General features: G+C 37.4%; 1 protein-coding gene across 1 annotated transcript in view; it reads left to right on the plus strand.

Annotated features, from left to right (window-relative positions):
- The window catches only part of GPR63 (G protein-coupled receptor 63), a 52,885-nt gene that overhangs the window by 1,471 nt on the left and 23,819 nt on the right, over window positions 1-27,595 (plus strand). The window lies entirely within an intron of this gene.

Consider the following 27,595-nt stretch of genomic DNA (forward strand, 5'->3'; position numbering starts at 1 on the left):
GTCCCTCTTTAAGGGTGAAATTCACCTCGTTTGCCCCAGTCGGGAGGCTCCCTGCGAGCTCCAACAGTTTGAGAGCTCGCCTCTTACATGTGGGTGAGCTTGCGGCGCTGTGTGTCTGCCTTTCAGCCCTGGTCGGGTTTCAGCGTCGCCCTGATTTTAAGTCCTCTCTTCCCCGCCCCTTTTGGGAAACATCCTACCCCCCCCCCCATCCTTGAGGTTCAGGGTACTAAACACACACACACACACACACACACACACACACACACACACCAATATATGTTTATGATATGTCCCCTAAGCCCGACCCAACCTTTCAAAGTGATCCTACAGTCTCTGATGAGCTATTTAGACTTGATCTGGACACTTCGGAAATACAGGTATCCCCCGTAGTAGGGATGCAGTTTTTTTCAGTGAGGCCAGGTGAGGTTTGTACCTATACCGTTTTAAGATAGGATTTTCTCTTGATTTGTTTGTTTCTTGGTGAATATGGTTTTCATTATGTCTTAGATTAAAAGGCCCCAACTAATTTTAAGGGTAGTATTTCTAAGAATCATCAAAACCAAACCAAACCAAACCCTGATGGTCCTTGCATAATCTGACATTACTTCAGACAGTTTTACCCTTGGATGAGGTACGTAATCTATGTAATTATTTGATGAAACCTATTATATGAGTACATTTATTACACAAATGGGTAAGTTTTCTTTTTTTATGTGTCCTGTGGGTGAAGGAAGCCCATTTTCTCACACCCCCAGGTCTCTACCACACCTGTCTAATCCTGTTTCTGTTCTCTCCACTGGCATTTTGTACATCTGGTATCAGCTGCAAATCAAAGGTGCTGATGAAAAGTTCCTATATTTTGTGAAGTGTTGCATAGCCAGAGTTTTAGTGACATAATTGATTACATTATCCAGATTATTTTAAACAATTAAAATAGAATGTGGGAGCTTGTTTAAAGAAAAGAATATCGTTAAGTATTTAAATTCTCAGTTATATGCATTGTGTATAATCTCTGTGTGAAAAAATACTATCAAAACAGAGGAGGGTATTGTAGGAAACATTTGTAGTGAGGAAGTTTTGAAAGGAAACCATTCCAGAATAACCGTTAATATTATAACATTTTGTTTGGGATATAGATTTTTCTCTCTGAGCAAAATTTTGTCACTCTGCTGTCAAATATACCAGGACTGAAACTTGAAAACAAACAAACAAACAAACAAACAAATGAAAAACTCACTGTCCATGCATTTTCTGAAAATATGCAGCACACTGACCGTTCTAGGAAAAAAATTTGCTTAGAAAAAGTCACATACTTAAAGTCTTCACTGCAGTTATTGTTTTACCTTAAGTTTGCTGGAGTCCAGGCAAGGAAGTACTGCATTCAGTGAGAATTTGGGGTTCTAAGGTGGATGGGACTTAGTTCCTAGAATACACAATTTTCTAGGAAATTCAGCAATTTTGAGATTTAGTATATGATTTATTTGATTTGAGATGATTGTTTTATGAATATGCCTTTTTTTTTTTTTTTTTAAGTACTCTACGCCTGATGTGGGGCTTGAACTCGCCACCCTGAGATCAAGAGTTACATGTTCTATCTGTTCAGGCAGCCAGGCACCCATGAATTATTCTTTTTAAAAGTAAATATATAGGGGCACCTGGGTGGCTCAGTGAGTTAAGCCTCTGCCTTCACCTCAGGTCATGATCCCCAAGTCTTGGGGTGGAGGCCCACATCAGGCTCTCTGCTCAGCAGGGAGCCTGCTTCCTTCTCTATCTCTGTCTGCCTTTCTGCCTGTGATTTCTCTCTGTCAAATAAATAAATAAAATCTTAATAAAAAAAAAAAGTAAATCTCTCTCTCTCTCTCTCTCACACACACATACCCACATATATTTACAAAATCCGTATTTATCTATGTCTATACTTACATATTTGTAGATCTGTAAATCTGTAACAGGAGAAAGCATAAAGGGACTTGATAGTATACATGTACTAGAAACACAGGTCTAAGAGATCAAAAGCTAAAAATAGTTCCTATTAAGGCTTGTCATCTCTTCAGCATTTTCATCAATTTCATCAGTATCAGTTAAGTTAAAAAAGTATTGTGTTTTCCCCTGTGTTCTTGTTCTTGCCTAAGGCTTGTACCAGGGGGCCATATGCCAATGATCTTAACCACATGTTTATTAAAATGGACTGAATTATCCCATCAGTGGATGATTGAACCAGGGATTTCTCATGCTTCAGTAATTTATCTTCCACAGAGGAATCCCTAGGAAAAAATTAGCTTGTCAATACGATGTTTTCTTTTTTCACACTTTAAAAATGATCTTCAGGGCATTCTCCAAAGGTCTGAGACAGAGTAGATCTTGATGGCAAGGGAGGCAAACCTTGGGAAGTTTTGGCATTCAGATTTGTGAATGATGTCCTAAGTAAGTATTTGATTTGAAAGAAGTATCCATTAATGCTTGGGAAAATAATAGCTATGATACAGGGTTCTAATCACTACAAGCAAAGCTTTGGAGTATATCATCACATTTCACAGCTGAAACTGCTACCTTTTAACATGTGTGTGTAAAAATTAGAAATGAAGTGCAATAATCTTTTAGACTGATTTTTGCTTTATTTGCTAGACCTTTTTTAAAAAATATGCATTTTTATTTGCCACATATATACTTTAGTTTGTTGCAGGTGGCAATTTTACTCCTTTTTTGCAACTATGAGGTGTATTTTATGGTAAAGTTTTAGTGTTTACTTAAAACAGACAGTAATGTGTTTCACTGACTTTATGTTGTGTCTCTTTGGCTTTCAAAAAATAACATTTGAGATATTTGATTATGAGCCTGAGGTCACTGCCTTTCAGAACTCTTGGGATCTTGGTCAACTATAGTTTCAATTTCCTGAGAATTTTTTGTTTAAGGTCAGATATGGCCCTAATTTTAACTGGATGGTCCACAAAATAGGTACTTTTGTAACCACAAAACATGGAGAACATTCCAAATAATTTGCAGTTTGGGCAGCTCAACATGCTTTAGTGTTTGGTTGGCTTGAGGCAGTGTGCCATGCTTGTAAAAAATGGTTTTTGAAGCTGACAGTGAGCTGTTTCAGTCTTTGAGTTTGACACATAGGATAAAGTGCCTTTTAGCCTCTGTGCTGGCAAATTGGGACAGGATTGGTAAAAGTAATTTCTCATTTCTGTCTGTGTGACAGAAGATTCAGAAAATTCAAGCATGAAACTAGCTTAATATACTGGAAAGCTCATTCATGTTTATTAAAAATGTAAAGGAGAGTTGGGAAGCTTGGATTTTAATATAGCTTTCAGAACTTGGGCAAAAGAGTTCTATTTGTAGTTAGGAGGGTAATCTAGGGGTCACCTATTGAAATTAATAGTAACACTATTGTTATCACCATTTCCTTTGAGGGATAATGCTAAAGAAATTATATTCTCCTAGGCCCAGTTTAGATTCAAAAGCATTCCCAGCCATATACTGTACAAATAACCAATCACCTGGCATATATGTTCATCAAGTCTTAGGTAATTTTCAGTTGAAACCCTTATGTGTCCTTTTAACCACAAGTTTTACATACCATTTGGGGTTTTTGACCAAAGCTTCATTAGCTTCTTTTCTCTCAATTAACTAAGTCCTGTCTGTATCACTAAAGCATTTAAAAAATATTTTAGGCAAAATGTTTTATGTGGAAACTAATGTTCTGCCTTGGGGAGGCAGTGCAGAAGGGACATGAGTCTTTGTTCTAGCTGTTACCTTCCAAAGGGAGATGCTATCACCTCTTCTGGTTGTTGTTGTTTTTAAACATTTTAGAGAAAGAACATTTGTAGGATTTAAAGATGCTTGAAGTTTGGATCAGAATAAGAGTTTCAGCTGAAAGTTACCTAAGAATCAGTTAACATTTACATCAGGTGTTCAGTACAGTGTCTGGCTGAAGATGTCTGCTGCAGGTTTTTTGATCTAAGTTGGTCCTGGGAGGATACAGATTCAAAGGGAGGTGTTGTGCAAAGGGACTATTCTTGGCGTAGCATCTATTACCTTCCAGAAGGGAAAATGTTGCATTTTGCACACAACTCTAAACATGTACTTGTAATAAAAACACCATTTTTTTTTTTTAAAGATTTTATTTATTTATTTGACAGGCAGAGATCACAAGTAGGCAGAGAGAGAGGGGAGGAAGCAGGCTCCCTGCGGAGCAGAGAGCCTGATGCGGGGCTCTATCCCAGGATCCTGAGATCATGACCTGAGCCGAAGGCAGAGACTTTAACCCACTGGGGCACCCAGGCACCCCTAAAAACCCATTCTTTTAATCATTTTAGCTTATTTTTGCCATTACTTCCTGGCTGGATATGAAGTGGGCCATTTTCCTGCTCTGTTTTGATTAAGTTTGCCCAAACTGTCGTACCTTCTGAAGTTATACACTGTCCAACAGTAGCAGAAAGTCTGTTCTTTAATCCTTTCAGCTAGGTCCCATTCAGTACTTCTTCAGAAATTTTTCCTTTTTTTTTGAATTATTGAGCTCTTTCATGAAAGGAATTTTGAATTTGAAGCTTCCCCATTGTCCGTAATAGGCTTTGGATAAATTTGTTCCTACAGAAGGTGTAGTGATGTTGGGAATTTCTCATTTTTGTTTCCATATTTTGTAACTAGTTGGTATTGTAAGGTTTCAAATCTTTATTTTTTTTAATCCTTATTCTGTAATAGATATTTCTTTAAAAAAATTTTTTTCAATTTACTTATTTGACACAGAGAGAGAGCACAAGCAAAGGAGCAGCAGTCAGAGGGAGAAGCAGGTTCCCCATCCAGCAGGGAGCCCAACGCTGGGCTTGATCCCATGACCCTGGGATCATGACCTGAACCGAAGACAGATGCTTTAACCATTTGAACTACCCAGGCACCCCTAGATATTTTTTTCTTATGATGGCAGTGACACATGTTCATTATAGAAAATTTTAGAAAATTCAGACCAGCAAAAAACTAACCCCTCTCCCAAAAAAACCCAGAAAAGAAGGAAAATTATGCCCGCAGATAACAATTGTTAATATTTTGGTGTACATTTTTGTATAATATAGAAAAATAATTTTTCGGTTTCTAAAAATGATACTGTGCCATGTATTTCTTTAATTTTAATTTTTAAAATTTAATTTGATTTTATTTTTTGGGTGGGGAAGGCGAGAAAGAGAGAGAATCCTTTTTTTATTTTTAAGATATTATTTGTTTATTTGACAGACAGAGATCACAAGTAGGCAGAGAGGCAGGCAGAGAGAGAGAGAGAGAGAGAGAAGAGGAAGCAGGCTCCCTGTGGAGCAGAGAGCCAGATGCGGGACTCGATCCCAGGACCCTGAGATCATGACCTGAGCCGAAGGCAGAGGCTTAACCCACTGAGCCACCCAGGCACCCAAGAGAGGGAATCTTAAGCAGGCTCCATACCCAACACAGAGCCCAAAGTGGGGCTCGATCTCATGACCCAGAGATCATGACCTGAGCCAAAATCAAGAGTTGGAGGCTTAACCAACTGAGCCACTCAGATGCCCCAGTATATATTTCTTCTTAATTTTCATGCAAGGATGATCCACATTGCATATCATGGAATGATCTTTCATTACATACTTTGAATACTAAATAATATTGTAGTCTGTGAATTTAACATAATTTATTGGAGATTTGCCATAATATCAGACAGGTTTTTTTGTTTGATTGTTTTGTTTTGTTTGTTTTTTGCTACTATACAGCAATAGATGTCTTAAAGCTCAGTTTTTTGTACACATCTATGATTATCCATTTGAGTAAAGTCCTAGAAGTAGACTTTTTGGTAGGGGTAAAGGGCGTTGATATTTTTTTGTTGACTTTAAGGCACTTTATTATTCTCAACATCTAATCTGTAGACTTGGTTATACCTTCCTTCATTACCTTCTGCAGTTTTTTTTTTTTTTTTTTTTTTTTGTCAGTCTAATAAGAAATGCTCAAGTCAGATAGGATTTGAACCCAGACATGACCGACAAAGGCTTTATCCAAATGAAGTAACCTAGATATTTCTGAGGACTCAACTATAAGGTCCAGCTTCCACACCAACCCATTCACTAGTGCTCCCACATAGCTGTAAATGCTGTTTCCTCCTTAGCAAATATAGCAGTTATCATGTGCCCTGAGAATTTTCTCCATTTTCATTTTCAGTCTCCTTGCTATAATACCATCTGACCTGCTGCCCACATATACTGATGCATACACAATTGCTGTGTGGTAGAAGGAGTAGATACCGTCTCCTGTGTAATCATCTCTAAGGTTTAATAATGTCCTCTTTTCTGTCCTTTGCTGCCAACTCTGGGAATCTTAATGTCCTGTGTAGTAAATGGGTCTATTTCTGCAATCTATATTTTATCTATATCTTTTTCCCATTTTGTCATTAATATAAAAACTCATCTTAACCAGAAATTACCTTTTGAAACCAGGTAAGTATCACTCTGACTGTCACAGAAACATAGTCACTTCTAGGAACAAAACTAGAGATAAAAATGGGTGAAAAATGGGCAAAACCCAGGAAAAGGTCATGTGTGGAAACTTAAGGACGGAGGGTTAAATGTAGAAATTCTCCCCTTCATTTTTCTGACCATAGTTATATTTAGCCTTTAAGCATGATCCTGGTGAGTGCAGTCACACTTGTGTTTTTATGCATATTTTTCATTTTTAGAATTTGGTCCTAGATGTAAAAAGAAAGAGAAAGTAAACACATACACACCAAACATGTTTTCCGGGCCAGTTACTCTTTTTTCAGGCATTGTTTTCTCCACTGTGAAATAGTCTGCTTTCCTCATTTCTGCAAGTTGGACTGAGGTTCTCCGTTTCCTTAGTATGTACTTCAGTATGAATTTTTTTTATTTAGGGGAGCATTATTTCCCTTTGTAATATCTTAGAGAACAAGAAACATGTCTTTGTATTTTGGCATGGAAAGTCACAGGCATGTAAAGATTGAATACATAATTTTTTTTCAGGAGATCATGTGAGTGGCCACTGTTCATATGAGAAAGTTTAGAATAACGCTATGAGACTAATTTTACGATGAAAAATTTTAAAAGAATATTTATTGTGAAGTACATGGTATGTATAAAGTGCATAGAACATATTTGTAAGTTAAAAAAATTGAATATCCATGACCTATTATCAAGATTAGAAAGTATGATATATCTAGACTCCCTCTGTTTCCTTATTCCCCACCTAATGGCAATGCTTGCTTTATCCCCAAAGCAGCATATTCTTTAGAATTGGTTATTTTGGACTTTAAGTAAAGGGAATTATACTGTGTAGTACATATACTTTTATGCTTGCTTATTTGTTCACTGTTATGTTTTTGAGATTTGTTATTGTTATACCCATAATTTGTTTTCATTTTTGTTTGTGTTTTAGTGTGTGAATTCTATAATTTATCCATTCTACTGTCAAGGAACATTTGTCATTGTAACTAAGTTTTCAAAAGCATAGAGTATTATCATATAATTTTCCATGATATTCTTTTATCTGTTTAATCATTGCTGTAACTGTGATATGTCCCACTTTTTTAAAGCTCCTGATTTGCTAAATTCTTGGTCTCCTTCAATCCTGAGGTGTATAATTTCTCTTAATCTGTTCGAAGAACCAGGTTTTGGCATTATCGATCATATCTATTATATGCTGGTTTTCCAATTCTTTGATTCTTGTTCTTTTATGTTCTTTCTTCTATGTTTGTAGGTTTATTCTCCTGTTTTTCTAATTTCTTAGATTGGGTGCTTAGCTCATTGAGTCTTGCCTTATTAGAAGACAATTAATTTCGCTTGAATCACTATATTAGCTGCTTCTCAGAAATTCTTATATAGGGTTTTTTGTTATCATACTGTGCTGCTTGCTGTGATTTCTTGAGAATGGCATTTTCTAATTTTTAAACATACTTGGTTGTTGCTGCTGATTTCTAACCTACTTGTGATATGGTCAGAGCACATGGTCTCTATCATACCAGGTCTTTGATGCTTTTTGATGTAAGCTTCATGGGCTAGCGCAAATGTTCTTTTTTTAAAAAATGCTCAGTGTGGAACTTGAAAATAACATGTATTCTCCAGTTTCTGGGTGCAGTGTTCCATGTAGGTCCATGTGTATCCATAAGACGAAAGTTTTAACTGTGTTGTTTAAATATTCTTTATCTTTATTAATAGTTTTGATCTTTCACTACTGAGAAGTTATAATAATGGATTTCATCTAGATAATTTACCTTTGCTTTACATATTTTGAAGTTTGTTATTAGGTGCTTTTAAGATTAGATTTTTAAATACTGTATAGTGGGGCGCCTGGGTGGCTCAGCGGGTTAAAGCCTCTGCCTTCGGCTCGGGTCATGATCCCAGGGTCCTGGGATCGAGCCCCACATCGGGCTCTCTGCTCCGCAGGGAACCTGCGTCTTCCTTTCTCTCTGCCTGCTTCTCTGCCTGCTTGTGATCTCTGTCAAATAAATAAATAAAATCTTAAAAAAAAAAAAATTAAAAAAAAAATTAAAAAAAAAATACTGTATAGTAAGTGAAACTTTTTATCATATGTAATGACCTTCTAAAGCTCTAATAGCATTGTTTGACTTAATGTTTTCTCTTTGATATTAATAAAATGATGTTGGGTTCTCTGTGATAAACTTGATATAGTAATGTTTTTAGATACGTCTCTTGTAAATAGCATATAGCTGGATCTTTGCTTTAGAGTTTAGGCTTTTTATTTTTTTTTAAAGATTTTATTTATTTATTTGAGAGAGAGACAGTGAGAGAGAACATGAGCGAGGAGAAGGTCAGAGGGAGAAGCAGACTTCCCGTGGAGCTGGGAGCCTGATGCGGGACTTGATCCCGGGACTCTGGGATCATGACCTGAGCCGAAGGCAGTTGTCCAACCAACTGAGCCACCCAGGCGTCCCGAGTTTAGGCTTTTTATATTTAGAATGAAAACTGGTATATTTGGATTCATTTATTCTTATATTATCACACATTTTCTATTCTACTTTTTCTTGTCTGTCTCCTCTATTTTGTTGCTTTCTTTTGGATACATTGATTTTCCACTTTCTTTAATTTTTTTTTTTTAGATGATTTTATTTATTTACTTGAGAGAGAGTGAGAGAGAGCACACAAGCAGGGGGAGCTACAGAGAGAAAGGGAGAAGCAGGTTCCTTGCTGAGCTGGGATTCCCTATGTGGTGAGGTGAGGGGGCTCAGTCCCAGGACCCTGAGATCATGACCTGAGCTGAAGGCAGATGCTTAACCGACTGAACCACCCAGACGTCCCTTTAGTATTCTTTTTATTTTGACGGTTAGGAGATTGTTATACACTCAGTTCTATTTTTTTAGTGGGTACCCAGATAATTTTACTATGCATACTCATATTAATATTCTCTAAGTTAATATCTTTGCCTTCTGATGTGGACTGAATTGTGCCTCCCTAGAATTCATATATTGAAGCTCTAACCTCCAACGTTATTTTATTTGGAGATGGGGCCTGTGAGGAGACAATTAGGGTTAAATAAAGTCATAAGGGTGTGGCCCTAATCCAAGAATATTGGTGTTCATATAAAAAAGAGGAAGAGACATTAGAGCTCTCTCTCCCCCTTTTGCACATGCACAGTGGAAGGGTCATGTGATGACACGGTGAGAAGTTGGCTGTCTGTAAGCCAGGATGAGAGGTCTCACCAAAAACCAGTCCTGACAGCATCTTGGTCTTGGACTTCTAGCCTCTAGAACTATTAAAAAATAAATTTCTGTTGTTTAAACCACTGGTCTTTGGTATTTTATGTTAGCCCTAGCAAACTAATACACTGTTAAAAATATGCAAATTCTTAGAATTGTTTAACTCTTAGGATAACTACTTCCAGCTTATGTGTTATTGCAATTGAGTATTTTAGTTCTAGCCTGTTGTTTTTTTTTCTCTCTCATAAGTCAGATGTTACTTTTATTGTTGTATATAGTGTCTTTCTGTTTAACCATGTACTTATCAATATCTATTCTCACCCTTCCTTTGGATGTCAGACGTTCTATGTGGGATCATTTTTTTTCTGCCCCAAATACATGCTTTTCTAATCCTTTATTGAGTGTGTGTATGTGTGTGTGTGTGTGTGTGTGTGTGTGTGAGAGAGAGAGAGAGAGAGAGAGAGGCAGAGACAGATTTTTGAGTGTGATAATCCTTTTATTTCACCTTGTTTCTTGAAAGAGAGACTTTTTGGTATTGAGTTCTATTTTGACAGCTTTCTTTGTGTACATCAAAAAATATAATTCCTTTGTCTTCTCAGTTTTACTGTTGCCATTGAGAATTAAACAGTCAAGAGATTTTTTTTTTTTTCGTCTCTGTAGGGGAATCCATCTTCCCCCTCTGGTTCCTTCCTGAAAAGAAGTATCCTTTAAAGATACTCAGTTATTCTCCACCTTATTAAAGATACTTTCCTGCTCTTTCTCTTGTTCCTGAATATTCAATCTAATATTTCTAGGTATGAATTAAAAATCTGCTTGGCATTAGAGAGACTACATTTGAGAACCAGCATCTTTTTAGGAATTCTGAAAACCTCTCTTTATTATTTCTTGAATATTTCCTCTCTCTAGTAATTTAATGATCTCCTTCTGGAACTCTAATTGCATGTTTGTTAGACATCCTATATTATCTTCCTTGTCTCTTATCTCTTTAATCTCTTGATTGCATTTGGGAAAATTTATGTTTCAACTTGCAGTTTACTAATTCACTTTAGCTATGCCTAATGTTTCATTTTGTTGATTTTTAGTATTGGTTATTGTATTTTAATTTATAGAACTTTATTTGATTCTTTTTCACACTTGCTTATCTCATAATTTCAACTACTTCATATTCTAGTAACTTCTATAACTGAAGTCTTTTGGTGGGTCAGTTCCTTTTTTCCTCTTGCTTCTTTTTTTATTTTTTCAGATTTTATTTATTTATTTGAGAGACAGCACGAGAGAGAAAGAGAGCACGAGCCCACATGTGCGTAAGGTGCACACACATGATTGGGGGGTGGGGGCAGGGGAAGAAGCAGATTCCCTTCTGAGCAGGGAGCTGCTGCAGAGTTCCATCCCAGAACGCTGGGATCATGACCTGAGCTGAAGGCAGATGCTTAACTGAGCCACCCAGGAGCCCCTTCTTAATCACTTATATTGCTTTTATTATTTTAAGGTTTTGTGATTTTTTAGATTTTAGTTATTTATTTGAGAGAGAGCGAGCACAAGCAGGGGGTGGGGTGAAGAGAGAGGAAGAAGCAGACTCCCTTCTGAGAAGGGAGCCCAAAGTGGGGCTTGATCCCAGGACCCTGAGATCATGACCTGAGCCAAAGGTAGACACTTAACCAACTGAGCCACCCAGGTGTCCCAAGATTTTGTGATTTTTGGCTATGAGCTACTCACTTCGTTTGGGATTTTGTTTGTGGTAATTGTGTCAGGCCTCGGTTGAAGGTGGGTTCCTCCAGAGGAGAAATATATTTTGCTTCTGCTACTAGCTTGGGTGCTAGTAAACTGGCACAGGGTGTGGGTAACTGGGCACATTTTAAATCAGATTTCTGCTTGACGGGTTTTTTGGTTTTTGTTTTTTTTAAATCTCAGTGCTAATTTGTGGTTACAATCCTTTGGGGAAGTATTTCCCCCCTCCATCTAACATCAGGATCAAGATATGCAGTTTTCTTTTTCTTTGCCCTTTGGACATGGAGTTGTTTCCCCTCTAACATAGCAAATGTAGCCCTTTGAAGTCCTGGTTGCTGTTGGGGTCTTTTGACAAATATTGTAATCCTATAATCCCAACTCAAAATTTGATTTAAGTATGACTATATTAAAGAAACGATTTTGTTTTATTTTGTTCTAGTTTATTTTGTTTCTGTGATTGTAGACATGTCCAAAATAGGATGTCTTTTTTTTTTTTTTCAGCTTAGTATGTAAACCTTAACTAATCACTAGAGGGTTTTGCTTTTGAAAAGAAAAAGTAGACACTAATGTGTCAAGATATGATGGCAAGCTGCTTACTTCTTTCCCCCTTAAGTCCAATTTTATAATTTATTTTCCTCTGCTGATAAATTTGAAATATTGGTATTAACACTTTCTCTTCCTCAGCTGTAAACTGCATCTCATTTACAGTCACTTTAACTTTAGTTTTGGATTTTGTTTTTTACGGAGTTAGTGTAGGCATCTTACTTTAAATTATTTAGTTACATCTGGTTATATCTTTGAGTTTGAAAAACACTGCCACTCACAGTTAGTTTTCTGTTTCTTCAGATTTCTAGGTGTTTGTTTTTAAAATGGTAGTAGGGAAAGTTAAAAAGCCACCATGGTCCACATTGCCCTTATTTATACTCTCAAAAGCGGTAAGTGAAAGATGGCAAACTGTGGGTTCTTTTGGGTGGCTCGCTTTTGAAAGGGAGTAATTATTCTGTGCCTATTTCATGGTTACATCTTGGTAAATATTTTAAGAAGAGTATAGATTTTCCTTTTGTTATTATAACTACTCACCTTTTTCCTTTTAACCCTACATAGGCTAGATGCGTGGGCACAGCTTTCGTTGTGATGAACAGTCAAAGTCGAAGGAGTTTAAGAACCTTACATTTATTTCTTCATACTCAGTTACTGTGGACTAGCTATAAAAACTTAGATACAGTGATAAAATGAAGCCTCCCCCTGCAAAAGAAAGAAGACTAAAGTAATTAGCTCGATTACCTTTGGGTAATTATTCCATTCATCAAGGGCTAATTATCCATGTCATCAAGTTAGCTTTTATTATTTTCTGTGCTCTTTTTATGAAATAATTTTTCTTTTGCCTTCTGAGTTTTAAAGACCATCTTTTTTGTCCTAGTAATTTTCTTCATCTTGCATAATGAAGCATCAGTACAGAAACGATTTCTGAAGCCTGAATATTAGAGTCTTATCCCTGATAAGATCTTTTTTTTTTCTCCTTTTTTAAAAGATTTATTTATTTATTTGAAAGAGAGTGGGAGTGAGAAAGTGTATCTTGTGTGTAGGGGGAGGGACAGAGGGAGAGAATCTTCAAGCAGACTCCCTGCTGAGTGTGGAGCCAGAGATAAGGGTCCATATCTTGACCTGAAACCAAGTGGAAACCAAGAGTCAAACAACCAACTGAGCCACCCAGGTGCCCCATTATTCTGGTGGGGTCTTTGCTTGTATCTAGATTCTAAGTTGGAATAAAGTTCCAGTAAAAGATCTTTAGGTTAATTTTTTTTTTTAAATGAATAGACAGAGAATAGTCATACAAAAAGCCATATTACATAAAGCATCCATTTGTGGCCCTGTGAAAGGGAATTTTCTATTTATCTAATATAAACTTGAGACTTGCATTGATCATTTCACTGAATGCTGTCCCTTCTAGAATGTATGTTAAATTCTGCATATTCTGCTCAAATCCAGCATAATAAAGTATTCTGCATATAAGAAGAATTTTCACATTTGTTTTATCAACCATTAGGCAAACTCTACTTTTGGGCCATTCTAATGCAGTGGTTCTTGCCGTTATTGAAATATTGAACACACACACCTGCATGCACACACACACACTACTTTCTGGGCATCACTCTTTCTTTGATAGGCTGTATCTGTTAGGGGGAAATCAAGTGAGATGTGGGAATGAATAAAGTATGATACAACCTGAAAAACCCCACGTAAATGTAAGCAGTGATGTTTGTACAGCAGTATTTAGTGCTCTTCTTCCTCCCCCCCCCCTTTTTTTGTGTGTGTAAGAGCAAATCCAGAAATTGCAGTTTTGACTCTTGTGTGTGCAGTTGACATTGGGCTAGTGAACTCCCTATGGTACTTGGTCTTACCAGCTGTATGTCAATTGCATCAGCACCTTGTGAACTTGCAAGGCTTTTACTGATGCTGTGATCTTTGAGCAGAGGACTGGAGGACTAGCAACAGGCACCTTATTGAATGGCAGCATCACTGGTACCCTATCAGTAGGGAACCTACTAAGGAGCAAACACTACAACCCTGATCCTTTCTCCCTATGATTTTGTGATGCATGATAAGAAATTGTTCTTTGGAGTTTAGAATACAACCATTTTATCACCTTGATTTTTTTTTTAATTTCTAAAGATTCAAAATGAATATTGAAGATTTTCTTTAAAAAATTCTTTGCTAAGGTGTGCCTGGGTGTCTCAGTGGGTTAAGTGTACCACTCTTGATTTACACTCAGGACATGATCTCAGGGTCCAAGATGGAGCTCTATACTCAGTGGGAGTCTGCTTGAGATTCTCTCTCCCTTTGCCCCTCTCCACTGCATGCTTTTTCTCTCTAAGATAAAATAAATTAATCTTTTTTTTTTTTTTTTTTTTTTTGCTGTGGCATAATTTTTTGCGAGGAAAGTAGGAAGGAGCAGGGTGGATGTTGGGAAGTGATATGCAGTACTTTGAATTTAGAATGACAATTATGTAACACGTTTTGGTTAGAGTGATCCTTTCCCATTGTTGGATGTAGAGCAAACTTGATTGAAAATTTCAACTTAGAAATAACAGAAATGGAAATAGAGTTAGAGTAGATAGTCACTTTGATGCATGAATTCTGCTTTATGGTAGGATTTAGTGGAGTTCTTTGGCTAGTGAAGTTTCAAGAACCATGAATTTAAAATTATTTGTCAAGGGGTACCTGGGTGGCTCAGTTGGTTAAGCAGTGGAGTCTGGATTTTGGTTCAGGTCCTGATCTCAGGGTTGTGAGATGGAGCTCTGTGTTGGGCTGTGTGCTCAGCACAGGGGGCCTGCTCACGATTCTCTCTCTCTCTCCCCATCCCTCTGCCCCTCCCTGCCCCTGTTTGGACACACCCCCTAAAAAAAGTATTTGTCAAGAATTTGGTTTTAGAAAACTTTTCTCAGGACCACATGCATTTTGTAAAGTTTTACTTATTCTTTCAATGAAAGATTCCAGCTTTTAGTCTTTATTTTATTTTGCTTCTTATTCCCTATGACCTTTTTTCTCCTGCCCTGTACCCACTAAGAAATAAAACAGAATACAAAATAAATGATAACTTTAAAACTAAAATATACTAACTAGTCTTTAGCCTAGTACTTTCAGGTTCATCATAGTGGATAATATCACAATATCACAGAATATGAGATTTAGAGGATGTTGCAAGAATATATGTACACATGGAAATGAGGAATTATGTTTTCTGTTTTCTTCTCTTTGAGACTCCTGAATTTTCCTTTACAGCACACATACTCCATTGGTTATTTTTGTGTTTGTGTGTGTTTGGTATGAGTCAGGGCTCTCCGGAGAAACAGACAATAGGAAATACATATGATTTATTATACGGAATTGACTCATATGATTATATAGGCAGAGATGTCCTATGATCTGCTGTCTGCAGACTGGAGACCCAGGAAAGCTGATGGTATGGTTCTGAGAACTAGAGGACCAGTGGTATAAATATAAATCGAGGGTAGAAGACTAGTGTTTCAGCTTAAACAGTCAGCAGAGTGCAAAATCCCCTTTCCTCTGCCTTTTTGTTTTATTCAGGCTTTCCATGGATTGATAATGCCCTACCACATTGGGGAGAACAGTCTGCTTTACTCTGTCTACCAATTCAAATGCTAATCTCATCCAGAGACACTCAGAGACCACCATCAGAGACACACCCAGAAATAATGTTTTAATCAGGCACCCTCTATCCTAGTTGAGTTGACATGTAAAATTAACCATCACAATGAGTCTCCACACTAGACTTGTGAGTTGCATAAGATCAGGAGACATGTTTTGTTCTCCGTTGTATGCTGTGCTTAGTCAGAAGCCGGCTTAGAGCAGGTGCTTAATAACTATTTGTTAAAGGAAAAAACAAGAAATTCATTTAAAGATGTGTATAAGTCAAGCTGAAAATATATGTCAAGGATTTGTATGAAGTACATGGCTAGTGGAGCCCCTGGCTGGCTCAATCAGCGGAGCACACAACTCTTGATCTCAGGGTTGTGTATTCAAGCCCCACATTGGGTGTAGAGATGACTTAAAAATGAGCACACAACTCTTGATCTCAGGGTTGTGTATTCAAGCCCCACATTGGGTGTAGAGATGACTTAAAAATAAAATCTTTAAAATACATGGGTAGCATCGTGGAAGACTGAACATCAGAGCAAAATATGCAAGTGAAGGTAATTTCAATTGGCACGTGATGACTCTGGCCGTTTTCTTTGTCTTTATCTGGTAGCTACTTTGAATACTAAAACTAAAGTCTTACTTCATAGATTTTTGAACTCTAAGTATTTTAAGTATGACCTTTAGATTTTTCAGAATCTTTCCAAGTTAACTAGAATTATTTTGGTCATGGCAGTGAATCAAGGTCAAACAGATCTGCCATTATTTTTGAGGATGAGTCAACACTGCTCTTCAGCAGTATTTTGAAATGGCATCCTAAGAGCAGAATGATCTTTAATTCTGTGCTGATACTCCTGTGTTATCTTCTAGCTTCCCACTCATGAAAAAATTTAGTGATTGCATATTTTCCCTTATGTTCATTATTGGAATTTGCTATGGTAATGAATTATATCTTCATATGACAGGACCAAGGGACAATGATTTTAGCAGTCTTTAAAAAAAAAAAAAGATACAGTTGACCATTATCTATACAGTCGAGAGGTTATTTGAGGTCTCTGGTGATATCATTTAGGTCTTCTGATTCTACATTCTGTGAAATTTCGATGACACTGAACAAGAACATAATGTCCAGTCATTGCAGGTGAGGTGAGGTAGTAAGTGGTAGGGAGGGAGTATATTCATAAACTGTCTTAAGCCCAGAGATGATGTTTGAGCTATCTTAGGCAGTGACATTGCCCAGATATGTAGGAAGAAAGAAAGAGACTATGGTATAGGGATGTTTGTCCCTTCTTGTTTTTAGTAGGTAGGTAGCATGTCATATAAATCTCTACCAGCTACCACAGTACCTGGCACATGGTTGATGCCCTTGACATTTTTGTTGAATTTTGACTTGGCTGGAGCTCTCAGGGGCAGTCACAGTCATGAAAAATGTTGTGAGAAACAAATTGGCTATATCATAGTTGCACCTAGATGTATAGGAATAAACTGGACATGGTTGTAGTGACTGTTTCTGAAAAGTCTAGGAAGGAATATGTAGATTTCTAAAAATGAAAAGAACGAGAGAAGCTGTATCTGTTTTGCTGTGAAAGAGACTGTTACAACTCACTGTTCTGAATAAAGGAGGCAGAAGCTGGAGTGGCGAAGGACAGAAGAAGAGAAACAAAGGTATGTCAGAATCACAGTGCAGAATCTTGAAGTGAGAAACAGATTTAAATTCAGTTTGGGGTGAGATTCAGAAAACAGTCATTTGCAGGGGTGATGGAGGAAGGAGTTCCCCAAGTGTCGCTGAAGTGCTGGTGTTGTGGAGGACATGGTTTTCTTTTTTGGACTAAGTAGAATTGGTAGCTATAGTTATTGAGCACTGATTATGTGTCAGTATTTTACATTTGGTTTCATTTAATGCTTACCACAGCTTCGCGAACTAGGGTGTATTATGATCACCTCAATTTTTCTGAGGAACTGAGATATCAGGTAACCTGCCTGACGACACTCCAGGTACTCTGACCACTGCTAATGTGGACATGGTGGGCATCTGGGGGAAGGGCAGGGAAGTGCTCAATAGAAAGCTTACGGAGGCCCTTGCTTGACTGACTTTTTTTAACCTCTGAAGGACATGCCGAATCATTTGTAGTAAGAGACAGTGGAGAAGAGAATACCAGCAGTTTTGGAAGAAATACTGGTATGCTGGAAAACACTGAACTTTGATTTGATAAAGTTATTTGAAGGCTTTGGAAACAAAGTCTTATTGCTCTTTGTGACTATTAATGAAAATTTAGGGGTGCCTGGGTGGCTCATTTGGTTAAGTATATGCCTTCTGCACAAGTCATGATCTCAGGGTCCTGGGATCCAGCCCCTCTTTGGCCTTCCTGCTCAGCGGGGAGCCTGCTTTTCCCTCTGCCTCTGCAACTCCCCCTGCTTGTGCTTTCTCTCTTCCTGTCAAATAAATAAAACGTTAAAAAAAAAAAAAGTTTAAATGTCTAATTCTCAAGCAGATAGGCATATGGGGTCAGATGGATATAGAGTTACTTAAGAGAGCAGGTTTAAAGAACAGAGCAAGTTGAGCTGTACCCAGAAATTCAGATTATGCTAAAGAGGGATTAAAAAAAAAAAACCTTTTGTAGAATAGCATGAAAATAAAAATAGGCAGGCTTTTTGTTTGTTTGCTTTGAAGTTGCACTGATTCCCAGGTGATGTTTGAGGGAACCAGAAAGGTGATCTAAAGATTAATACAGTTTAGTAGGTAAATAATTAGAGGAGATATGGGAATACTTTTTAGAAGTAGTAACTAGATAAATTATATTTAAAATTTGCGGTTTTGGGGATAACAAAATTCTGTTCATAAGTCTGTTATACCCTTATCGATGAGAATACATTTCTTGCATAGCAGCAGAAACCCTTGAGTAATTCCTACCAGTTTCTAAATTTTTAAATATTGTATTATGTTTTAACCATGGACAGTAGGCATGATGAGATAAGAAGATGCTTATTTTGCTTTCTTAATATCTTCTTAGGGAGTAGAGTTTTTTTTTTTAAGAAATAAAAAAGAAATATGTCTTATGATCATTGAAAAGAACTATTCATATATATATATTTACAATATATGAAGTGTTTTTCTGGACAATAGGAAAACTCATAAGATTTGGAAAATACAGAAAAGTACAGAAAAAAAAGTATTATTAAAGAACTTACTGGTCAGAAACCTCTGTTCATGTTTGATGTGTTTACTTCCAATCTCTTTTAGAAATTAAAAAAAAAACATAGCAAGAACATACTATATATACTGCTTTGTAGTTTGTTTTCTTCACTCAACATGCGTGCATAATATTTTCTTAAGTCATTAAATACTCTTCAAAATGTTTTAATTTTTTTTATTTTTTTAAAGATTTAAAAAAAAATTATTTATCAGAGAGAGAGAGACCATGGGTACACAAGCACAGGAGTGGCAGGCAGAGGAAGGAGCAGGCTCTGGAGCCTGATGCTGGACTTGATCCCAGGACCATGAGATCATGACCTGAGATGAAGGCAAACGCTTAACCCACTGAGCCACCCAGGCGTCCCTCAAAAACGTTTTAATGGCTGTACAGCGTTCTATGTGATAAATCACATAATTAGCTCAAACTATTTCACAAATGTGAACCTTTAGGATGGCTTTATTTTCTTGCTATTGTGTACATGAAATTTTTTAACAGCTTTATTGAGGTATATTTAACATTTCATAAAATTCAGCCATTTCAAGTGCATAATTCAGTGGTGTTCAGTAATTTTGCCAGGTGGTACAACCATCACCATAATTAATTTTAGAACATTTTCTTTCCCCAGGTAAGGTCCCTCACACCCATTTACAGTTAATCTCCTCCTCCATTCCTAGTCCCAGGCAACTGCTAATCTGCTTTCTGTCTCTGTACAATTGACGTTTCTAAATGATTCTTTAAGTGGAAGTATGTAGTATGTGGCTTTTTGTGACTGATTTCTTCTGCTTACCACAATATTTTTGAGACTCATCCATGTTAGTACTTCATTCCTATTTATTGCTGAACAGTATTTTATTGTAGGGATAATTATATCCTTTTGTCTATCTGTTCATCAGCTGATGGACATTTAGGTTTCCAGCTTTGTGCTATTAAAAATGCTGCTATGTTCATGGGTAAATCTCTGTGTGGACACACATTTTCATTTCCCTTGGGCCAGTACCTAGGAATGGAATTACTGAGTTGTATTGGGAGTTTTGTGTTTGACTATTTGGACAACTGCCAGACTCTTTTCCAAAATGGTTCCACCATTTGACATTCCCACCAGTGATATCCGAGGGTACCTATTTCTCCATATCCTTAGCAACATTTGTTGTTGTCTGTCATATTTATTATAGTTATTCTAGTGGATATGAAATATTTCATATTCTAGTGGATATGAAATAGTTTTAATATACATTTCCCTAATGACAATGATGTTGAACATCCTCTCATACACTTCTTAGGTATTTGTATGTCTTCTTTGTTGAAATGTCTATTCAAATCTTTTGTTCATTTCACAGTTAGGTTTGAATATTACTAACGAGAGTATTTCTTGCACATGCTGGATATGTCTTTGATAGGTGTTTTGTAAATACTTCAGTCTGTTTCTTGGCTTTCCATTTTCTTAATTATGTTATCTGAATGCAAAAATTTTGAGTTTTAATGAGAGCCAATTTGTCATTTTTTTTTTTCATATGGATTGGTTTGTTTTTGGTGTCTTATCTATGAATTCTCTGCCTAACCTAAGGTCTGGAAGATTTTATATATATTTTAATTACTTGGACTTTCAGAGGATATTTAAAAATATTTCTTAAGAATGGATCCTGAGAAGTAAAATTTTTATAAACTTTTAATTATTTTTAATGGATGGTTTAATGGTTTAAAATGGTTTAATGGTTTAATGACTTAAAACATATTATATATATTAGCAGGAAGATGTACAAATTAAGGGCATAGCTTAGTGAAATTTGAAAAAAATTAATACATGTGTGTAACCACCATGGATGTACCAACATCTCAGGAACTGCTGAACCTTCTAGAAGGCCCTTCCCCATCATTAGTTCTATTCTTCCCCAAAGATAACCAATAACGTTCAAAAACAAATATTCATTTTGCCTGTTTTTGAATTTTTGTCTGTTTTGAACTTTTGTCTCTGTGTCTTTTGCTCAGTATTATATTTGTGAGCTCCATCCATGTGGTGCATGGCAGTAGCTTGTTCATTTTCGTGATTGTACGGCATTTCATTATACAGACATACCACATTTCTGTTGATGGATGTATTTGCTGTTCTAATGTTTGGGTATTTTGGTTAGTGCTACTTGGATTATACTTGTACTTGACTTGTGGTACAGAAATGTTAATATTTCTGTTCAGCATATGTTTAGGAGTGGGGTTGCTGGGTCATGGAGCAGGTATGACTGCAAATTTATAATAAAAATTACAAACTGTTTTTCACAGACAGTTAACCAATATCTGCTCCCAACAGTCATGTATGAAAGTTCCACTTGTACCTCATCGTGACCCACACTCACTGTTTGTGGTCATTTTAATTTTATCCATTCTGTTCAGTTTGTCTTTTTGTTGTTTTTATTTGCATTTCCCTGATGAATAATGAGGGACAGCACTTGTTTTTGGTGTGGGTGTGTGTGGCTCTTTGGGTATCTTCCTTTGTGAAGTTTTGGTTTAGTTCCTCTGCTTGGTTCTCAACTGGATGTGCTTTTGTTTTTCTTAAAAATGTATCAGCATGAAAAAAATGTATATATTTTCAGGGTATGAGTCCTTTGTCAATTATGTGATTGCAAATATCTTCTTTTTGACTTGCCTTTGATTTTCAAATGATGTCTTTTGGCCAACTTACCAGTCTTTTCCTCATAGTTAGTGCTTTTGATGTTCCATTTGTGTCTGTCTCAAAAAGTAAACTTCATTTGGAAACTTAATTAAGAAACCTAAACTTGAGCGAATTAATTAGGTTGGTGGTTGGTTGTTATGAGAGCCTCCGATTTCCTGTCCGTGCCTCATCCAAGAATGAGGTCCTTTGGAAGTCGTTCCTACCACCCTCCCATGAGCCCTGGACACCAGCTTCTGGCTGCTGGACACTGGTACAGACTGAGCTCTGTTCAGTGTCTCAGCCTCCCAGCTGCCTCTCTTACTCAACTTTAAGCTTCTCAGCTGCTTTCAAGCCTTTCAGCTGCCACTTTTCAGGCTCTCGGCCTCTTAGCCTCCTTGAGAAAAACCTGTGAGCCTGGCATTTCAGAGCTGGCTCACATCTCAGGAGAAAAGTCTCATCGAATGCAGTGCTACCTCATGTTGCCATGCTTCCTTCTCTGAGATCTTGACCCCCCTCAAGTTCTCCTTGCTTTGGTAGTTCTTAGATGCTTCAAAGAAGTTCTTTAAAAACTATCCAGCTTTTTCAGTTCTTGGTGGGAGTATTGGTCAGCCACAAGCTTGTCTTTAATGGACTTAATAATTGACCTTTCATTCTTCTTTATAATGTTTCAACACTTTTGAAGGCAAGGATTATATCTCCTTTTCTTTTGTATTCTTTCTTGGTATCTGGTGTACAGTGTAACACCAGATAATAAGGGGAAACATTATATTAAACAGTCATGTAGAGATAGGAGCTAGGAGTTCTAGAAGATTGTTTGTTGTGTCATGCTGTGTTCAGTGATGGATCACGGTGAAAAATTTCTTCAGTTATTGGTTTATATTATTTCATCTAGGAACATGGCTTCAAGTCTAGGTCATGAGGTGTCCCATTTTTGAGTTATTACCTTCGTTTTCACATCCATCCAAATCACTAACTTGGGGTCACATTCTCCTTTGTGATATACCACATCCCTTAAGGATAAGTATAGTATCTCTTCTCCACAAATGTAAAAGGCAGGGATTTAATGTTTTACCTCCCAGTCACATGAAGTTAAATTAGTGTCATTCCTGGAAGTACCATCTAAGTGCTGAATGGCAACCTCACTGGTTGCATTTTGAAAGAGTTTAAGGGTAAAGCAGTTTTAGACTGCAGAGTTCCAAAGCATGCTCATAAAAATTTTAAAAATCTAAAGCATTCTGCATTCACATAGTTTATCCAATTTTAACCAAGTGTTTGGATTTCAAGAAATCATCCAGTTTAATTTTTAGTCAACATTATGAAAGTGGTGTCTCAGGATGAGGGATAGTGGAATTTTCCTTATCACATCAGGGATAGTTTGGCTTTATTAATTGTAGAAGTAAGGATTTTACTCCCAGAAATGTCCTTGTTTTAGTTATTAGTTACTGTTCTCCTTTTTTTTTTTTTTTTTTTTTTGGTCATTTCATCAACTCTGCATAAAACATAGTGTCTGCTCTCATGCTGCCTCTGGCCCTGAGGGAGTGGTGTTCTGAAAAAAAAAAAAAAAAAAAAAAATTGAAGCCTTTGGGGGAAGGCTGGTCTAAAAATAAAATCCCTAAGGTGTTAGACCAGAAGAATAGACCAGATCTAGGGACAGCATTTTTATTTTTTTTTTTTAAGATTTTATTTGTTTATTTATTTATTTATTTGACACAGAGAGAGAGAGAGAGAGATCACAAGTAGGCAGAGAGGCAGGCAGAGAGAGGGGGAAGTAGGTTCCCTGCTGAGCAGAGAACCCGATGCAGGGCTCGATCCCAGGACCCTGAGACCATGACCTGAGCTGAAGGCAGAGGCCCAACCCACTGAGCCACCCAGGTGCCCCTAGGGACAGCATTTTTAACATCACAAATTGCTGGATTAAATGGAATAAAAGTCTCCTTTTTCTTTCGTTGGGTGATAAGGGAGGCAGTAAAGCATTTCATAAAGAGCAGGGACTTTGGACCTGGGGTGCCCTGGGTTCGAATTCCAGCTCTCCCATTGTTTGTGTGACTGGAAGCATGTCAAGCTCTGAGCCTCAGTTTATTTGTCTTCAAAATGGGGAAAATAACTTCTGCATTAAGGGTGGTTTGTTGGGATTAGCAATAATACCTGTGAAGATTTGGTACATGGTAGGTGTTTAAGAAGTGGTAGCTGTAATTGCGCATCTTAAATTCTTTCTCTCATTCTAGAATAAGACCCCCCCCCCCCAATGGGGTGATGACGCACAGACTAGAGCCAGTTTGCGCAGGTGCTCATAGCGCTGCCCTTCATCAGCTGGGCGGCCTTGGGCTAGCTGCCTAGTTTGTAACTCAGCTTCCTCATCTTTCAGTGAGGACAGTTCTGATGCCCACCTTCTGGAGTTGTTAATTATATTAATGTTTGTGGAGTTCCGGAATAGTTTTTATCTAATATGTAAGCACTAGTTAAGTATGTGACATCTAGAAGTGAACACTTCAAGCCGAGGTTAATTGGTTGTTGTTATTAGTAAAAGTAATAGGATTAGAGATGGGGCCAGAGACAGCAGTGCTGAGTCATAAATGACGGCCTGCAGGTAAGGGAAGTGGGCACAAACAAATTTTGAAGGCTAGAAATCGACCACTCTGAAGCTGGCACAGATTCCCACGGCTGCTGTGGATCAATAGGACTATCAGAGCGGTGGAGATACATACTTTTAGCTCACTCTGACGTCAGCCTGAAGAGAAATGTTATCACAAGTGTGGTTTCTGCTATGTTCGCCACTGTCAGGAAAGAGAGCAAAGGAGAAGGAATGTGGGGTGGGTAGGAGATACTTCCATGTAGCACTCCAGAACACCGTACATCTCCTGTGGTTGAAAAAAATACATATGTGTATATAGATAATTGACATATGTATATATATAAGTAGATTTTTATATTGTTATGTTTCAGATAGAAGGTTGGAGGTTGAACAAGTCTGGATTATTTTCTGAATACCATTGGATGTCATTGTGCATAGAATTTTTAAAATTTACTTTGAATTAGCATAAATAATACCAGAGTTGTCTTCTTTTTTCATTGAATTTTTATAATAATTTTATTTTATATCCTACATTTGAGCTAATGCCAATCTTCACATAAGGCTTTGTTTTAATACAAATGGAGTATCTGGTAGATTTATGCAGATGCTCATATGTTTGCCGTCCTTAATGCTCATGCTTTTATTAAAAAAAGTCATAGTTACTGCCCAGAGATAAATCAAAGAATAGAAGACATCTTAAAGGTAAAACAAACTTGTGGGGGAACTCAAGAATGTGTCATGTCTATAAAATGAGAAATGAAATGCTTTTTCTGGCACAGTGATTTTTCCTTCCATCTCAAATTTTACGGAGATTTCTAAAAAGAGAAAGAATAAAAACAGGTGGCTTGGTTCAGTAATTTCTTTGCAGAAATATTGAGAATACTTGAATCCCTGAGGATTTTTTTAGAGTTCGTCACGTTTTCTTTTTCTGTAGACTTCCATTGACCATAATAGGTATCTTAAGAGAAAGATTCAGGATGCCGAGTGCAGTGAATGAAGGAGGTAGAATGAATAGTAAGCCTGTGTCCCACACTCGCATGTTTTTCTTCTACCTGCAACCTTAAGGTGTGGAATAGAGCAGCTCATCATTTTACCCCTGAATTGAAAACTGGAGTCTTCTTTTCCCAAGAAATCAGAGGAAGTGCCTGGTGGATATTTGGAGCTGATAAGGGCAGTGCACCTGCCCCAAACAAAGTCCTTGTCTTCTTGGTATTTGAAGGCCCACCTTCTGCTTATCTTAAAATAAAGTCAGTCTTTTGACAAGTCCAACATCTCCACACACAGACTCTCTGCAAACTGCCTTATGATAGGAGAGACCAGCAGAATAGTAGAGGAAACCCACAGCAGGCACAGAGGAAAAATTCATCCTGGCCTTTACTCAGAAATATGCATTAGATATGTGAAAAGAAACAGCAGCAAAGGAGTGATAGCATAAACAGAACAAATGTTCCTAGGAGAAGCACAGATTAATTAAGGAATTGAGGAGAGGAAATAAAAGGAAACTTGAGGGGTGTTTTAAGAAGATGACATCTTAAAAATAACAGGATGGAGGAAAAAAGAAACAATTAAAGAATAAGGAAGAACTCTTGAAAATCAGACATTTGTTTGCTGAAATTAAAATAGTACTATGGGAAATTTGGAAGACAATTATAAGGAAATCGAGAATGCAGTGCAAAAAGAGAGGCAGAAAACTTACAAGAAGGGCAGAGATAGGCTCAATCAAGTTGGTCCACTATCTACCCACTTAGAATTCCAAAAGATATGACCGAATTAATGAAGAGTTGAAAAGATCAAATTAATAATAGAAACTTATTTTGTGCTCTGAGACACCATCTGAATATTCACAGTGACAAGTTCTGAGAGCTCAGCAAACTAGACGAAGACAATTTCAAGTTTAAGCTAATTCTTATGAAATTTAAGGACACTAGGTTCTAAAGAAAAGATCCTCAAAGCTTCTAGAGAAGGAAGTGAGGTTGTCAGGTTCTTTAGTCTTCAGCACTTCTCTGAGGCATTTCAGCCCCATTTCATACTTTTCCTATCCCAGACCTCTTCCTAAGGAGCCTTGGTTCCTTTAGATGGTCAGTGGTGTTTGGAAACTAAGACTTGAATGTGCTCATTGTATATCCAGAATATGGTGGCTTCTAGACCCTTTCAATGGGTAGAGCTAGGTGGGAGGAGATATAAATATACAATGCTTTATCCTATATTACATAAATAAAATAATTTTTACCAAATATCAGTATCACTACTAACAAAAATTATACTAATTAAAGTCCAGAGTTTCTTTGCAGATTTTTTTTTTTTTTTTTTTTTGCCCTTAGAATATAGGGTATTCTTTTTTTTTTTTTTTTAAGATTTTACTTACTCATTTGAGAGAGAGAGAGAGAGTGAGTGAGAGAGAGCATGCACAAGCTGGGGGGATTGGCAGAGGCAGAGGGAGAGGGAGAAGCAGACTCCTTGCTGAGCAGAGAACTCTAAGTGGGGCTTGACCCCAGGAGCTGGAGATCATGACCTGAGCTAAAGGCAGACGCTTAACCATCTGAGCCACCCAGGTGACCCAGAATACAGGGTATTCTAGGGGCATACAGTAGTGTACTATGTACATAAGATAAACTTTCTTCAGTGTGATTATCAATTTGGCATATAGGTTCAGGTTCATTTATTTCTGTGTGTATTAAATTTTGAGACTTTACATACTTACCCCTTTAATGTTTTTTGAATATACAAAATACCTCAATGGTTTAGAAGTCAAAACTGCATAAAATATGCCCAAAGAGGCCTTACGAACATCTCTGTTTTTCCATCTCAGGATCCTGTTAAAATGCAAATTGTCATTTAGCAGCTCTGGAGCCTGATGTTCTGCATTTCTAACAAGTCCACAAGTGACACAGATGCTGCTGACTCTCCTTTGAGTAACAAGTCCCAATATTTCAGATTTGCCTATTTTTCATTTGATATTTTACATACAAGGGACAGGTTAGCAAGTGGCTTCATAGTAAAGGCTTATTCTTTGAGTCACATCAAAGAATATCAGTGAAATGATAGGAAAAAGAGGAGGAAAGAGGAGTCATTAGCCAACGTCGTAGAGATGTCTTCCCCATGGAGCATCAGCCTCCTATACTGCAGGACACAGCAGCACTGTAGAGGGAGAGGCTGAAGACACTTTGAGCAAGAGGAATGACCAAAATTGGGGTGGTGGAAGCTGGAGCTGAATAGTTAGCTCCCTTCTCTTTGCTGCTTTAGACTCTGAAAGCACATACTGGGAACCTCCCTGAGACATGTCCCGCAGTGTGGGCCTTTCATACAGTTCACTGACTCCCAGGAACAACCCTCTGTCCCACTAGGGAGAGCAAACCATTCCGAACCTGTCTTTCTGCAGCCTTTTGGGAGCTCTCAAGATGTACAGTAGCAGAGTAGCCCTGAAGCTGGGTCCTTTAGCCCTGTGTCCTATGCATCTGATCTGCCCCTTTAACAACATGGCAGTGTAACTAAAGAGGCTAGGAAAGTGTGCTTTAGGAAATAGTACTTGTTGAAATATGTTGGAAGGTTGGTGAATTTCATTCACTAACCTCAGTTTAGCTGGGTTACTCAGTTCCAGTGAATAATTCTTATAGGCTGAG

Source organism: Mustela nivalis, assembly GCF_964662115.1.
Source record: "Mustela nivalis genome assembly, chromosome: 5".
Taxonomy (NCBI): domain Eukaryota; kingdom Metazoa; phylum Chordata; class Mammalia; order Carnivora; family Mustelidae; genus Mustela; species Mustela nivalis.